This window comes from Rhipicephalus microplus, chromosome 8 (genome assembly GCF_043290135.1).
Source record: "Rhipicephalus microplus isolate Deutch F79 chromosome 8, USDA_Rmic, whole genome shotgun sequence".
Taxonomy (NCBI): Eukaryota; Metazoa; Arthropoda; class Arachnida; order Ixodida; family Ixodidae; genus Rhipicephalus; species Rhipicephalus microplus.
In genome coordinates this window covers 124,592,238-124,606,390 of record NC_134707.1, presented here as the reverse complement: position 1 = coordinate 124,606,390, position 14,153 = coordinate 124,592,238, and the positions used below count along the sequence as shown (strand labels likewise).

The window sequence follows — 14,153 nt, the reverse complement described above, 5'->3', positions numbered from 1 at the left end:
ACAAGAAAACCCACACTGGCTGAGGCAGCACAAGCATCAAGTTCGCTGGAGTGTGAATGTGTGGTGCGGCATACTCGGGGACAGGATCATCGGACCTCACTTTTTTGAGGACAACTTGAACGGAAAGATGTACACAGAAGAAATATTAGGTGTTGTCATTGATGATCTTGTCTGCAGTCTTTCCCTGAATGACCTGCGCCAAGTATGGTTTCAGCACGATGGAGCACCACCACATTTTTCTACCAGGGCGAAGAACTGGTTGGACAGACGTTTTCCACAACAGTGGATTGGGCGCGCAGGAGCGATGTTTTGGCCACCAAGATCACCTGACCTTTCTCCGCTCGACTTTTTCCTTTGGGGCTACGTTAAAGATCGAGTTTACGTAACAGAGCCCAGCGATGTTAATGACATGAAGGACAGGATAACATCTGCCTGTGCGAGTATTCCTGCAGAAGTACTGCGCCGAGTCATCGAGTCGACGCGACAGCGGTTCATGCTTTGCGTTGCTGCCGAAGGCAGGCATTTTGAACACTTTTTGGGGCATTGACGTCTTGAGAGGTGAAGAGTTTCGATGAGATTTGTGCATGACCGAAATATGCTTATGTTGCAGCAGGAAATATGCGTTAGCAAGGATAAAACTGTTTCAGTTATTATTGGTGGAGTTGTTGCTCTTGTTTCAATAAAAGTTACAGTACTCGGACATCAGCAGTCACGCTATTCGCGTAGCCCAGGCAACGACCACGCATGCTTCTCTAGTGATTATTACGCACGCGCACTGGCATCCAGATTCTCCGCTCGCACCATTATCTCGGCATGGTATCTGCCACTATCGTTAGAGGCTCTGCAGTTGCGTGTTACGACACTGGTTGCAAGCGTTCTTCGATTTTTGATTTCGACGGCCGAAGAGGGCAAGGGTAATTGCTATCACCTATGCCTACGCTTCCACCCTCTTCACACACTAAACACCACACGCAACAGATGCGTCACTTTAGGGAGGAGCTTTGCGCGGACCCTCACCCTCTTGCATGCGTAATCGTGCGAAAGACAATTAAACTTTGGAGCCGGATATCTCGGAACACAGGCGTGCTAGAAAAAATCTTCCAACTGAAACTGTGTACAAACACCACTGCCTACATTTTTTCAATATAAACATGCCAACTTACCGCAGCCAGTAAAAAGTTAATTATTAAATTTTAGTTAATTGGGCTGCTGACAGCGATAATTATCATCTAACTTTCTGTCCCCCTGGCCGCTTAACTTATTTGCACAAGTGGTTCTCACGTGCCTTCGAGCGCCTAATTTTAAAAAAATCATAAAGCTTAATTTTGAACACCCGGTATTGTAACAGTGGGCAAAGAGTGAGAGGAAATTGGCTGAGGCTCTGTGCCGTGTCTGAATTTGGCTGCCTCTAAAATTGTGATCACTGCTATCATTATTGTAAGCGCGGCCTCTGAGTCAAATATCGACTCGTTACCTCTGACGCAGCGAAGGTGTCAATGAACGTAAAGGCGCTAACAGTGGTGAAGCATTAGTAGAAGTTAGCCCAACTTGAGCCTCAGAAGTTATTTTGTGTCAGAAGAATCTGAAACATGAAACTCTGACTTTTTAAAATTGTTGGGCGTTTTCGTCAAACAGCCTAATGGCTTTCGTGCAATAGAATAAACAGCATATTTCACAATATAACACAACTTAGCAAAATCAACATTGAAAAGATGCGTCGGCCGGGAATCAAAGCCGGGTCAACTGCTTGGAAGGCAGCTATGCTAACCACTAAACCACCGACGCCAGCATTTCCGAGGCTGCTTTCAGCTGTTCATCCGGAACACGTGCATTGTAACGATGAGCAGAGAGTGATAGAATATTGCCTGGTGCTCCGTCCCATGTCTGAGTTTGGCTGCCTATAAAATTGTGATCACTGCAATCATTATTGTAAGCGCACCCTCTGAGTCAACAATCGACTTATTACCTGTGACGCAGCGGAGGTGTCAATGAACGTAAAGGCGCTTACAGTAGTGAAGCAATAGTTGAAGTTAGCCCAACATCAGCCGCAGAGTTTATTTTTCTGCAGAAGAATCTGAAACATGAAACTTTGACTTTTTAAAATAGTTGGGCGTTTTCGACAAACAGCCGAATGGCTTTCGTGCAATAGAACAAACAGCGTATTGCACAATGTGACACAACTTAGAAAAAAGCAACATAGAGAAGATGCGTCGGCCGGGAATCAAACCCAGGTCAACTGCTTGGAAGGCAGCTGTGCTGACCACTATACCACCGACGCCCGCATTTGCGAGGCTGTTTTGAGGTGTTCATCCGGAACACGTGCATTGTAACGATGGGCTAGAGTGATAGAATATTGCCTGGTGCTCCGTTGCGTGTCTGAATCAGGCTGCCTATAAAATTGTGATTACTGCAATCATTATTGTAAGCGCGGCCTCTGAATCAACCATCGACTTGTTGCCTGTGACGCAACCGAGGTGTCAATGAACGTAAAGGCGCTAACAGTGTTGAAGCAGTAGTAGAAGTTTGCCCAACTTCAGCCTCAGAAGTTATTTTGTTGCAGAAGAATCTGAAACATGAAACTCTGACTTTTTAAAATAGTCGGGCGTTTTCGTCAAACAGCCGAGTGGCTTTTGTGCAATGGAAATAACAGCGTATTGCACAATGTAACACAACTCAGCAAAAGTAACGAAGAAAAGATGCGTCGGCCGGGAATCGAACCCGGGTCAACTGCTTGGAAGGCAGCTATGCTAACCACTATACCACCGACGCCGGCATTTGCGAGGCTGCTTTCAGCTGTTCATCCGGAACACGTACATTATAACTATGGGCAGAGGGTGACAGCAAATTGGCTGGGGCTCTGTGCCGTGTCTCAATTCGGCTGCCTATAAAATTGTGATCACTGCTATCATTATTTAAAGCGCGGCCTCTGAGTCAACAATCGACTTATTACCTGTGACGCAGCGGAGGTGTCAATGAACGTAAAGGCGCTAACAGTAGTGAAGCAATAATAGAAGTTAGCCCAACATCAGCCACAGAGTTTATTTTTCTGCAGAAGAATCTGAAACATTAAACTTTGACTTTTTAAAAAAGTTGGGCGTTTTCGTCAAACAGCCGAATGGGTTTCGTGATATAGAAGAAACAGCGTATTGCAGGATGTGACACAAATGAGAAAAAAACAACATAGAAAAGGTGCGTTGGCTGGGAATCAAACCCGGGTAAACTGCTTGAAAAGGAGCTATGCTAACCACTATACCACCGACGCCGGCATTCGCGAGGCTGCTTTCAGCTGTTAATCCGGAACACGTGCATTGTAACGATGGGTAGAGAGTGATAGAAAATTGCCTGGTGCTCCGTCTCGTGTCTGAATTTTCTGCCTATAAAATTGTGATCACTGCACTCATTATTGTAAGCGCGGCCTCTGAGTCAACAATCGACTCGTTGCCTGTGACGCAGCGGAGGTGTCAATGAACGTAAAGGCGCTAACAGTGTTGAAGCAGTAGTAGAAGCTTGCCCATCTTCAGCGTCAAAATTTATTTTGTTGCAGAAGAATGTGAAACATGAAACTCTGACTTTTTAAAATAGTCGGGCGTTTTCGTCAAACAGCCGAATGGCTTTCGTGCAATAGAATAAACAGCGTATTGCACAATATAACACAACTTAGAAAAAAGCAACATAGAAAAGGTGCGTTGACTGGGAATCAAACCCGGGTAAACTGCTTGGAAAGGAGCTATGCTAATCAGTATACCACCGACGCCGGCATTCGCGAGGCTGCTTTCAGCTGTTAATCCGGAACACGTGCATTGTAACGATGGGTAGAGAGTGATAGAAAATTGCCTGGTGCTCTGTCTCATGTCTGAATTTGGCTGCCTATAAAATTGTGATCACTGCAATCATTATTGTTAGCGCGGCCTCTGAGTTAACAATCGACTCGTTACCTGCGACCCAGCGGAGATGTCAATGAACGTAAAGGCGCTAACAGTGGTGAAGCATTATTCGAAGTTAGCCCAACTTGAGCCTAAGAAGTTATTTTGTGTCAGAAGAATCTGAAACATGAAACTCTGACTTTTTCAAATTGTCGGGCGTTTTCGTCAAACAGCCGAATGGCTTTCGTGCAATAGAATAAACAGCGCATTGCACAATATAACACAACTTAGAAAAAAGCAACATAGAAAAGTTGCGTCGGCTGGGAATCAATCCCGGGTAAACTGCTTGGAAAGGAGCTATGCTAACCACTATACCACCGACGCCGGCATTCGCGAGGCTGCTTTCAGCTGTTCATCCAGAACACGTGCATTGTATCGATGAGTAGAGAGTGATAGAAAATTGCCTCGTGCTCCGTCTCGTGTCTGAATTTTCTGCCTATAAAATTGTGATCACTGCAATCATTATCGTAAGTGCGGCCTCTGAGTCAACAATCGACTCGTTGCCTGTGACGCAGCGGAGGTGTCAATGAACATAGAGGTAACATCAGCAGTGAAGCATTAGAAGAAGTTAGCCCAACTTGAGCCTCTGAAGTTATTTTGTTGCAGAAACATTTGAAACAGGCAACTCTAACTTTTTCAAATTGTCGGGCGTTTTTGTCAAATAGCCAAATGGCTTTCGTACAACAGAATAAACAGCGTTTGCACAATGTTCCACAAATTAGAAAAAAGCAACATAGAAAAGATGCGTCAGCCGGGAATCAAACTCGCGTCAACTGCTTGGAAGGCAGCTATGCTAACCACTATACCACCGACACCAGCATTTGCGAGGCTACTTTCAGCTGATGATTCGGAACACGTGCATTGTAACGATGGGCAGAGATTAACAGAAAAATTGCTGGGGCTCCATGCCGTGTCTGAATTTTGCTGCCTATAAAACTGTGATCACTGCTATCAATATTGTAAGCGCAGCCTCTGAGTCAAATATTGTCTCGCTACCTGTGACGCAGTGGCGGTGTCATTGAACGTAAAGGCGCTAACAGTGGTTAAGCATAAGAAGAAGTTAGCCCAACTTGAGCCTCTGAAGTTATTTTGTTGCAGAAGAATCTGAAACATGAAACTCTGACTTTTTCATATAGTCGGGTGTTTTTTTCAAATAGCCAAATGGCTTTCGTGCAATAAAATAAACAGCGTATTGCACATTATAACACAACTTAGAAAAAAGCAACATAAAAAAGATGCGTCGGCCGGGAATCAAACCCGGGTCAACTGCTTAGAAGGCAGCATATGCTAACCACTATACCACGGCATTCGCGAGGCTGCTTTCAGCTGTTCATGTGGAACACGTGCATTGTAACGATGGGCCGAGAGTAACAGAAAATTGGCTGGGGCTCCGTGCCGTATCTGAATTTGGCTGCCTATAAAATTGTGATCACTGCTATCATTATTGTAAGCGCGGCCTCTGAGTCAACAATCGACTCGTTACCTGTGACGCAGTTGATGTGTCAATAAAAGTAAAGGCCCTAACAGTGGTGAAGCCTTTGTAGACGTTAGCCCGACATCAGCCTCAGAAGTTATTTTCTTGCAGAAGAATCTGAAACATGGAACTCTCACTTCTTTATTATAGTCGGGTGTTTTGGTCAAAAAGCCAAATGGCTTTCGTGCAATAAAATAAACAGCGTATTGCACAATATACCACAACTTAGAAAAAAGCAACATAGAAGAGGTGCGTCAGCTTGGAATCAAACCCGCGTCAACTGCTTGGAAGGCAGCTATGCTAACCACTATACCACCGACACCAGCATTTGCGAGGCTGCTTTCAGCTGTTCATTCAGAACACGTGCATTGTAACGATGGGCAGAGTTTAACAAAAAGTTGGCTGGGGCTCCGTGCCGTGTCTGAATTTCGCTGCCTATAAAACTGTGATCACTGCTATCATTACTGTAAGCGCGGCCTCTGAGTCAAAAGTCGTCTCGTTACCTGTGACGCAGTGGTGGTGTCAATAAACACAGAGGTGCCATCAGCAATGAAGCATTAGTAGAAGTTAGCCCAACTTGAGCCACTGAAGTTATTTTGTTGCAGAGAAGTTTGAAACAGGCAACTCTACCTTTTTCAAATTGTTGGGCGTTTTTGTCAAATAGCAAAATGGCTTTCGTGCAATAAAATAAACAGCGTTTAAACAATATACCACAACTTAGAAAAAAGCAATATAGAAAAGATGCGTCACCCGGGAATCAAACCCGGGTCAACTACTTGGAAGGCAGCTACACTAACCACTATACCACCGACGCCGGCATTGAGGAGGCAGCTTTCAACTGTTCATTCTGAACATCTGCATTGTAAATTTGGGCAGAGAGTGGCAGATATTTGGCTGGGGCTCCGTGCCGTGTCTGAATTTGGCTGCCTATAAATTGTGATCACTGCTATCATTATTGTAAGCGCGGCCTCTGAGTCAACAAACGACTCATTACCTGTGACGAAGTTGATGTGTCAATAAAAGTAAAGGCACTAACAGTGGTGAAGCCTTAGTAGAGGTTAGCCCAACATGAGCCTCAGAAGTTTTTTTCTTGCAGAAGAATCTGAAACATGGAACTCTGACTTTTAATTATAGTCGGGTGTTTTTGTCAAATAGCCAAATGGCTTTCGTGCAATAAAATAAACAGCGTATTGCACAATATACCAACACTTAGAAAAAAGCAACATAGAAGAGGTGCGTCAGCTTGGAATCAAACTCGCGTCAAGTGCTTGGAAGGCAGCTATGCTAACCACTATACCACCGACACCAGCATTTGCGAGGCTGCTTTCAGCTGTTCATTCGAAACACGTGCATTGTAATGATGGGCAAACATTAACAGAAAATTGGCTGGGGCTCCATGCCGTGTCTGAATTTTGCTGGCTATTAAACTGTGATCACTGCTATCACTATTGTAAGCGCAGCCTCTGAGTCAAATATCGTCTCGTTACCTGTGACGCAGTGGTAGTGTCAATGAACATAGATTTGCCAACAGCGAAGAAGGATTAGTAGAAGTTAGGCCAACTTGAGCCTCTGAAGTTATTTCGTTGCAGAAAAATTTGAAACAGGCCACTCTAACTTTTTAAAATAGTCGGGGGTTCTTGTCAAATAGCCAAATGGCTTTTGTGCAAAAAAATAAGCAGCGTTTGCACAATATACCACAACTTAGAAAAAAGCAACATAGAAAAGATGCGTCGGCTGGGAATCATACTCGGGTCAACTGCTTGGAAGGCTGCATATGCTAATCACTATTCCACCGACGCCGGCATTTGCGAGGCTGCTTTCAGCTGTTCATCCTGAACATCTGCATTGTAAATTTGGGCAGAGAGTGGCAGAAAATTGGCTGGGGCTCCGTGCCGTGTCTGAATTTGGCTGCCTATAAAATTCTGATCACTGCAATCATTATTGTAAGCGCAGCCTCTGAGTCAACAAACGACTCGTTACCTGTGACGCAGTTGATGTGTCAATAAAAGTAACGGCCCTAACAGTGGTGAAGCCTTTGTAGAGGTTAGCCCAACATCAGCATCAGCAGTTATTTTTTTGCGGAAGAATCTGAAACATGGAACTCTCACTTTTTTATTATAGTCGGGTGTTTTGGTCAAAAAGCCAAATGGCTTTCGTGCAATAAAATAAACAGCGTATTGCACAGTATACCACAACTTAGAAAAAAGCAACATAGAAGAGGTGCGTCAGCTTGGAATCAAACCCGCGTCAAGTGCTTGGAAGGCAGCTATGCTACCCACTATACCACCGACACCAGTATTTGCGAGGCTGCTTTCTGCTGTTCATTCGAAACACGTGCATTGTAACGATGGGCAGAGATTAACAGAAAATTTGCTGGGGCTCCATGTCGTGTCTGAATTTCGCTGCCTATAAAACTGTGATCAATGCTATCGTTATTGTAAGCGCAGCCTGAGTTAAATGTCGTCTCGTTACCTGTGACGAAGTGGTGGTGTCAATTAACATAGAGGTGCCAACAGCGATGAAGGATTAGTAGAAGTTAGCCCAACTTGGGCCTCTGAAGTTATTTTGTTGCAGAAAAATTTGAAACCGGCCACTCTAACTTTTTCAAATAGTCGGGGGTTCTTGTCAAATAGCCAATTGGCTTTCGTGCAATAAAATAAGCAGCGTTTGCACAATATACCACAACTTAGAAAAAAAGCAACAAAGAAAAGATGCGTCGGCTGGGAATCATACTCGGGTCAACTGCTTGGAAGGCTGCATATGCTAATCACTATTCCACCGACGCCGGCATTTGCGAGGCTGCTTTCAGCTGTTCATCCTGAACATCTGCATTGTAAATTTGGGCAGAGAGTGGCAGAAAATTGGCTGGGGCTCCGTGCCGTGTCTGCATTTGGCTGCCTATAAAATTGTGATCACTGCAATCATTATTGTAAGCGCGGCGTCTGAGTCAACAATCGACTCGTTACCTGTGACGCAGTTGATGTGTCAATAAAAGTAAAGGCGCTAACAGTGGTGAAGCATTATTAGAGGTTAGCTCAACATCAGCCTCAGAAGTTATTTTCTTGCAGAAGAATCTGGAACATGAAACTCTGACTTTTTAAAATAGTTGGGCGTTTTCGTTAAACAGCCAAATGGCTTTCGTGCAATAGAATAAAGAGCGTGTTGCACAGTATAACACAACTTAGAAAAAAGCATTATAGAAGAGGTGCGTCAGCTTGGAATCAAACTCGCGTCAAGTGCTTGGAAGGCAGCTTTGCTAACCACTATACCACCGACACCAGCATTTGCGAGGCTGCTTTCAGCTGTTCATTCGGAACACGTGCATTGTAACGATGGGCAGAGAGTGACAGAAAATGGGCTGGGGCTCCGTGCCGTGTCTGAATTTGGCTGCCTATAAAATTGTGATCACTGCTATCGTTATTGTAAGCGCAGCCTGAGTTAAATATCGTCTCGTTACCTGTGACGAAGTGGTGGTGTCAATTAACATAGAGGTGCCAACAGCGATGAAGGATTAGTAGAAGTTAGCCCAACTTGGGCCTCTGAAGTTATTTTGTTGCAGAAAAATTTGAAACCGGCCACTCTAACATTTTCAAATAGTCGGGGGTTCTTGTCAAATAGCCAATTGGCTTTCGTGCAATAAAATAAGCAGCGTTTGCACAATATACCACAACTTAGAAAAAAGCAACAAAGAAAAGATGCGTCGGCTGGGAATCATACTCGGGTCAACTGCTTGGAAGGCTGCATATGCTAACCACTATACCACCGACGCCGGCATTCGCGAGGCTGCTTTCAGCTGTTCATCCGGAACACGTGCATTTTAACGATGGGCAGAGAGTGACATAAAATGGGCTGGGGCTCCGTGCCGTGTCTGAATTTGGCTGCCTATAAAATTGTGATCACTGCAATCATTTTTGTAAGCGCGGCCTCTGAGTCAAATATCGACTAGTTACCTGTGACGCAGCGGAGGTGTCAATGAACGTAAAGGCGCTAACAGTGGTGAAGCATTAGTAAAGTTAGCCAAACTTCAGCCTCAGAAGTTATTTTCTTGCATAAGAATCTGAAACATGGAACTCTGACTTTTAATTATAGTCGGGTGTTTTTGTCAAATAGCCAAATGGCTTTCGTGCAATAAAATAAACAGCGTATTGCACAATATACCACAACTTAGAAAAAAGCAACATAGAAGAGGTACGTCAGCTTGGAATCAAACTCGCGTCAAGTGCTTGGAAGGCAGCTTTGCTAACCACTATACCACCGACACCAGCATTCGCGAGGCTGCTTTCAGCTGTTCATTCGGAACACGTGCATTGTAACGATGGGCAGAGATTAACCGAAAATTGGCTGGGGCTCCATCCTGTGTCTGAATTGTGCTGCCTATAAAGCTGTGATCACTGCTATCACTATTGTAGGCGCAGCCTCTTAGTCAAATATCGTCTCGTTACATGTGACGCAGTGGTGGTGTCAATGAACATAGATTTGCCAACAGCGAGGAAGGATTATTAGAAGTTAGGCCAACCTGAGCCTCTGAGGTTATTTTGTTGCACAAAAATTTGAAACAGGCAACTCTAACTTTTTAAATTGTCGGCGGTTCTTGTCAAATAGCAAAATGGCTTTCGTGCAATAAAATAAGCAGCGTTTGCACAATATACCACAACTTAGAAAAAAGCAACATAGAAAAGATGTGTCGGCTCGGAATCAAACTCGGGTCAACTGCTTGGAACACAGCTATGCTAATCACTATACCACCGACGTTGGCATTTGCGAGGCTGCTTTCAGCTGTTCATCCGCAACACCTGCATTGTAACGACGGGAAGAGAGTGACAGAAAATTGGCTGGGGCTCCGTGCCGTGTCTGAATTTGGCTGCCTATAAATTGTGATCACTGCTATCATTATTGTAAGTGCGGCCTCTGAGTCAACAATCGACTCGTTACCTGTGACGCAGTTGATGTGTCAATAAAAGTAAAGGCACTAACAGTGTTGAAGCCTTAGTAGAGGTTAGCCCAACATGAGCCTCAGAAGTTATTTTCTTGCAGAAGAGTCTGAAACATGGAACTCTGACTTTTTTATTATAGTCGGGTGTTTTGGTCAAACAGCCGAATGGCTTTCGTGCAATAGAATAAACAGCGTGTTGCACAGTATAACACAACTTAGAAAAAAGCAACATACAAAAGATGCGTCGGCCGGGAATCAAACCCGCGTAAACTGCTGGAAGGCAGCATATGCTAACCACTATACCACCGACACCAGCATTTGCGAGGCTGCTTTCAGCTGTTCATCCGCAACACCTGCATTGTAACGACGGGCAGAGAGTGACAGAAAATTGGCTGGGGCTCCGTGCCGTGTCTGAATTTGGCTGCCTATAAAATTGTGATCACTGCAATCATTTTTGTAAGCGCGGCCTCTGAGTCAAATATCGACTAGTTACCTGTGACGCAGCAGAGGTGTCAATGAACGTAAAGGCGCTAACAGTGGTGAAGCAATAGTAAAGTTAGCCAAACTTGAGCCTCAGAAGTTATTTTCTTGCTTAAAAATCTGAAACATGAAACTCTGACTTTTAATTATAGTCGGGTGTTTTTGTCAAATAGCCAAATGGCTTTCGTGCAATAAAATAATCAGCGTATTGCACAATATACCAACACTTAGAAAAAAGCAACATAGAAGAGGTGCGTCAGCTTGGAATCAAACTCGCGTCAAGTGCTTGGAAGGCAGCTATGCTAACCACTATACCACCGACACAAGCATTTGCGAGGCTGCTTTCAGCTGTTCATTCGAAACACGTGCATTGTAATGATGGGCAGAGATTAACAGAAAATTGGCTGGGGCTCCATGCCGTGTCTGAATTTTGCTGCCTATAAAACTGTGATCACTGCTATCACTATTGTAAGCGCAGCCTCTGAGTCAAATATCGTCTCGTTACCTGTGACGCAGTGATGGTGTCATAGAACATAGATTTGCCAACAGCGAGGAAGGATTAGTAGAAGTTAGGCCAAATTGAGCCTCTGAGGTTATTCCGTTGGAGAAAAATTTTAAACAGGCAACTCTAACTTTTTAAAATAGTCGGGGGTTCTTGTCAAATAGCCAAATGGCTTTTGTGCAAAAAAATAAGCAGCGTTTGCACAATATACCACAACTTAGAAAAAAGCAACATAGAAAAGATGCGTCGGCTGGGAATCAAACTCGGGTCAACTGCTTGGAAGGCAGCTATGCTAACCACTATACCACCGACGTTGGCATTTGCGAGGCTGCTTTCAGCTGTTCATCCGCAACACCTGCATTGTAACGACGGGAAGAGAGTGACAGAAAATTGGCTGGGGCTCCGTGCCGTGTCTGAATTTGGCTGCCTATAAATTGTGATCACTGCTATCATTATTGTAAGTGCGGCCTCTGAGTCAACAATCGACTCGTTACCTGTGACGCAGTTGATGTGTCAATAAAAGTAAAGGCACTAACAGTGTTGAAGCCTTAGTAGAGGTTAGCCCAACATGAGCCTCAGAAGTTATTTTCTTGCAGAAGAGTCTGAAACATGGAACTCTGACTTTTTTATTATAGTCGGGTGTTTTGGTCAAACAGCCGAATGGCTTTCGTGCAATAGAATAAACAGCGTGTTGCACAGTATAACACAACTTAGAAAAAAGCAACATACAAAAGATGCGTCGGCCGGGAATCAAACCCGCGTAAACTGCTGGAAGGCAGCATATGCTAACCACTATACCACCGACACCAGCATTTGCGAGGCTGCTTTCAGCTGTTCATCCGCAACACCTGCATTGTAACGACGGGCAGAGAGTGACAGAAAATTGGCTGGGGCTCCGTGCCGTGTCTGAATTTGGCTGCCTATAAAATTGTGATCACTGCTATCATTATTGTAAGCGCGGCCTCTGAGTCAACAATCGACTCGTTACCTGTGACGCAGTTGATGTGTCAATAAAAGTAAAGGCCCTAACAGTGGTGAAGCCTTTGTAGACGTTAGCCCGACATCAGCCTCAGAAGTTATTTTCTTGCAGAAGAATCTGAAACATGGAACTCTCACTTCTTTATTATAGTCGGGTGTTTTGGTCAAAAAGCCAAATGGCTTTCGTGCAATAAAATAAACAGCGTATTGCACAATATACCACAACTTAGAAAAAAGCAACATAGAAGAGGTGCGTCAGCTTGGAATCAAACCCGCGTCAACTGCTTGGAAGGCAGCTATGCTAACCACTATACCACCGACACCAGCATTTGCGAGGCTGCTTTCAGCTGTTCATTCGAAACACGTGCATTGTAATGATGGGCAAATATTAACAGAAAATTGGCTGGGGCTCCATCCCGTGTCTGAATTTTGCTGGCTATTAAACTGTGATCACTGCTATCACTATTGTAAGCGCAGCCTCTGAGTCAAATATCGTCTCGTTACCTGTGACGCAGTGGTAGTGTCAATGAACATAGATTTGCCAACAGCGAAGAAGGATTAGTAGAAGTTAGGCCAACTTGAGCCTCTGAAGTTATTTCGTTGCAGAAAAATTTGAAACAGGCAACTCTAACTTTTTAAAATAGTCGGGGGTTCTTGTCAAATAGCCAAATGGCTTTTGTGCAAAAAAATAAGCAGCGTTTGCACAATATACCACAACTTAGAAAAAAGCAACATAGAAAAGATGCGTCAGCCGGGAATCAAACCCGGGTCAACTACTTGGAAGGCAGCTATACTAACCACTATACAACGGCATTCGCGAGGCTGCTTTCAGCTGTTCATGTGGAACACGTGCATTGTAACGATGGGCCGAGAGTAACAGAAAATTGGCTGGGGCTCCGTGCCGTGTCTGAATTTGGCTGCCTGTAAAATTCTGATCACTGCTATCATTATTGTAAGCGCAGCCTCTGAGTCAACAATCGACTCGTTACCTGTGACGCAGTTGATGTGTCAATAAAAGTAAAGGCCCTAACAGTGGTGAAGCTTTTGTAGAGGTTAGCCCAACATCAGCCTCAGAAGTTATTTTCTTGCGGAAGAATCTGAAACATGGAACTCTCACTTTTTTATTATAGTCGGGTGTTTTGGTCAAAATGCCAAATGGTTTTCGTGCAATAAAATAAACAGCGTATTGCACAGTATACCACAACTTAGAAAAAAGCAACATAGAAGAGGTGCGTCAGCTTGGAATCAAACCCGCGTCAACTGCTTGGAAGGCAGCTATGCTACCCACTATACCACCGACACCAGCATTTGCGAGGCTGCTTTCTGCTGTTCATTCGAAACACGTGCATTGTAACGATGGGCAGAGATTAACAGAAAATTTGCTGGGGCTCCATGTCGTGTCTAAATTTCGCTGCCTATAAAACTGTGATCACTGCTATCGTTATTGTAAGCGCAGCCTGAGTTAAATATCGTCTCGTTACCTGTGACGAAGTGGTGGTGTCAATTAACATAGAGGTGCCAACAGCGATGAAGGATTAGTAGAAGTTAGCCCAACTTGGGCCTCTGAAGTTATTTTGTTGCAGAATAATTTGAAACCGGCCACTCAAACTTTTTCAAATAGTCGGGGGTTCTCGTCAAATAGCCAATTGGCTTTCGTGCAATAAAATAAGCAGCCTTTGCACAATATACCACAACTTAGAAAAAAAGCAACAAAGAAAAGATGCGTCGGCTGGGAATCATACTCGGGTCAACTGCTTGGAAGGCTGCATATGCTAATCACTATTCCACCGACGCCGGCATTTGCGAGGCTGCTTTCAGCTGTTCATCCTGAACATCTGCATTGTAAATTTGGGCAGAGAGTGG

General features: G+C 44.3%; 4 non-coding genes across 4 annotated transcripts; all 4 read right to left on the bottom strand.

Moving 5' to 3' along the window:
* Nucleotides 1-1,713: 1,713 nt before the first annotated feature.
* On the bottom strand, nucleotides 1,714-1,785 carry TRNAG-UCC (transfer RNA glycine (anticodon UCC)). Its single transcript has one exon. It is a non-coding gene; the product is annotated as a tRNA-Gly (tRNA).
* Nucleotides 1,786-2,206: 421 nt separating this feature from the next.
* On the bottom strand, nucleotides 2,207-2,278 carry TRNAG-UCC (transfer RNA glycine (anticodon UCC)). Its single transcript has one exon. It is a non-coding gene; the product is annotated as a tRNA-Gly (tRNA).
* A 419-nt stretch (nucleotides 2,279-2,697) lies between these two features.
* TRNAG-UCC (transfer RNA glycine (anticodon UCC)) lies at nucleotides 2,698-2,769 on the bottom strand. Its single transcript has one exon. It is a non-coding gene; the product is annotated as a tRNA-Gly (tRNA).
* Nucleotides 2,770-6,139: 3,370 nt separating this feature from the next.
* On the bottom strand, nucleotides 6,140-6,211 carry TRNAG-UCC (transfer RNA glycine (anticodon UCC)). Its single transcript has one exon. It is a non-coding gene; the product is annotated as a tRNA-Gly (tRNA).
* Between the last annotated feature and the right edge of the window lie 7,942 nt (nucleotides 6,212-14,153).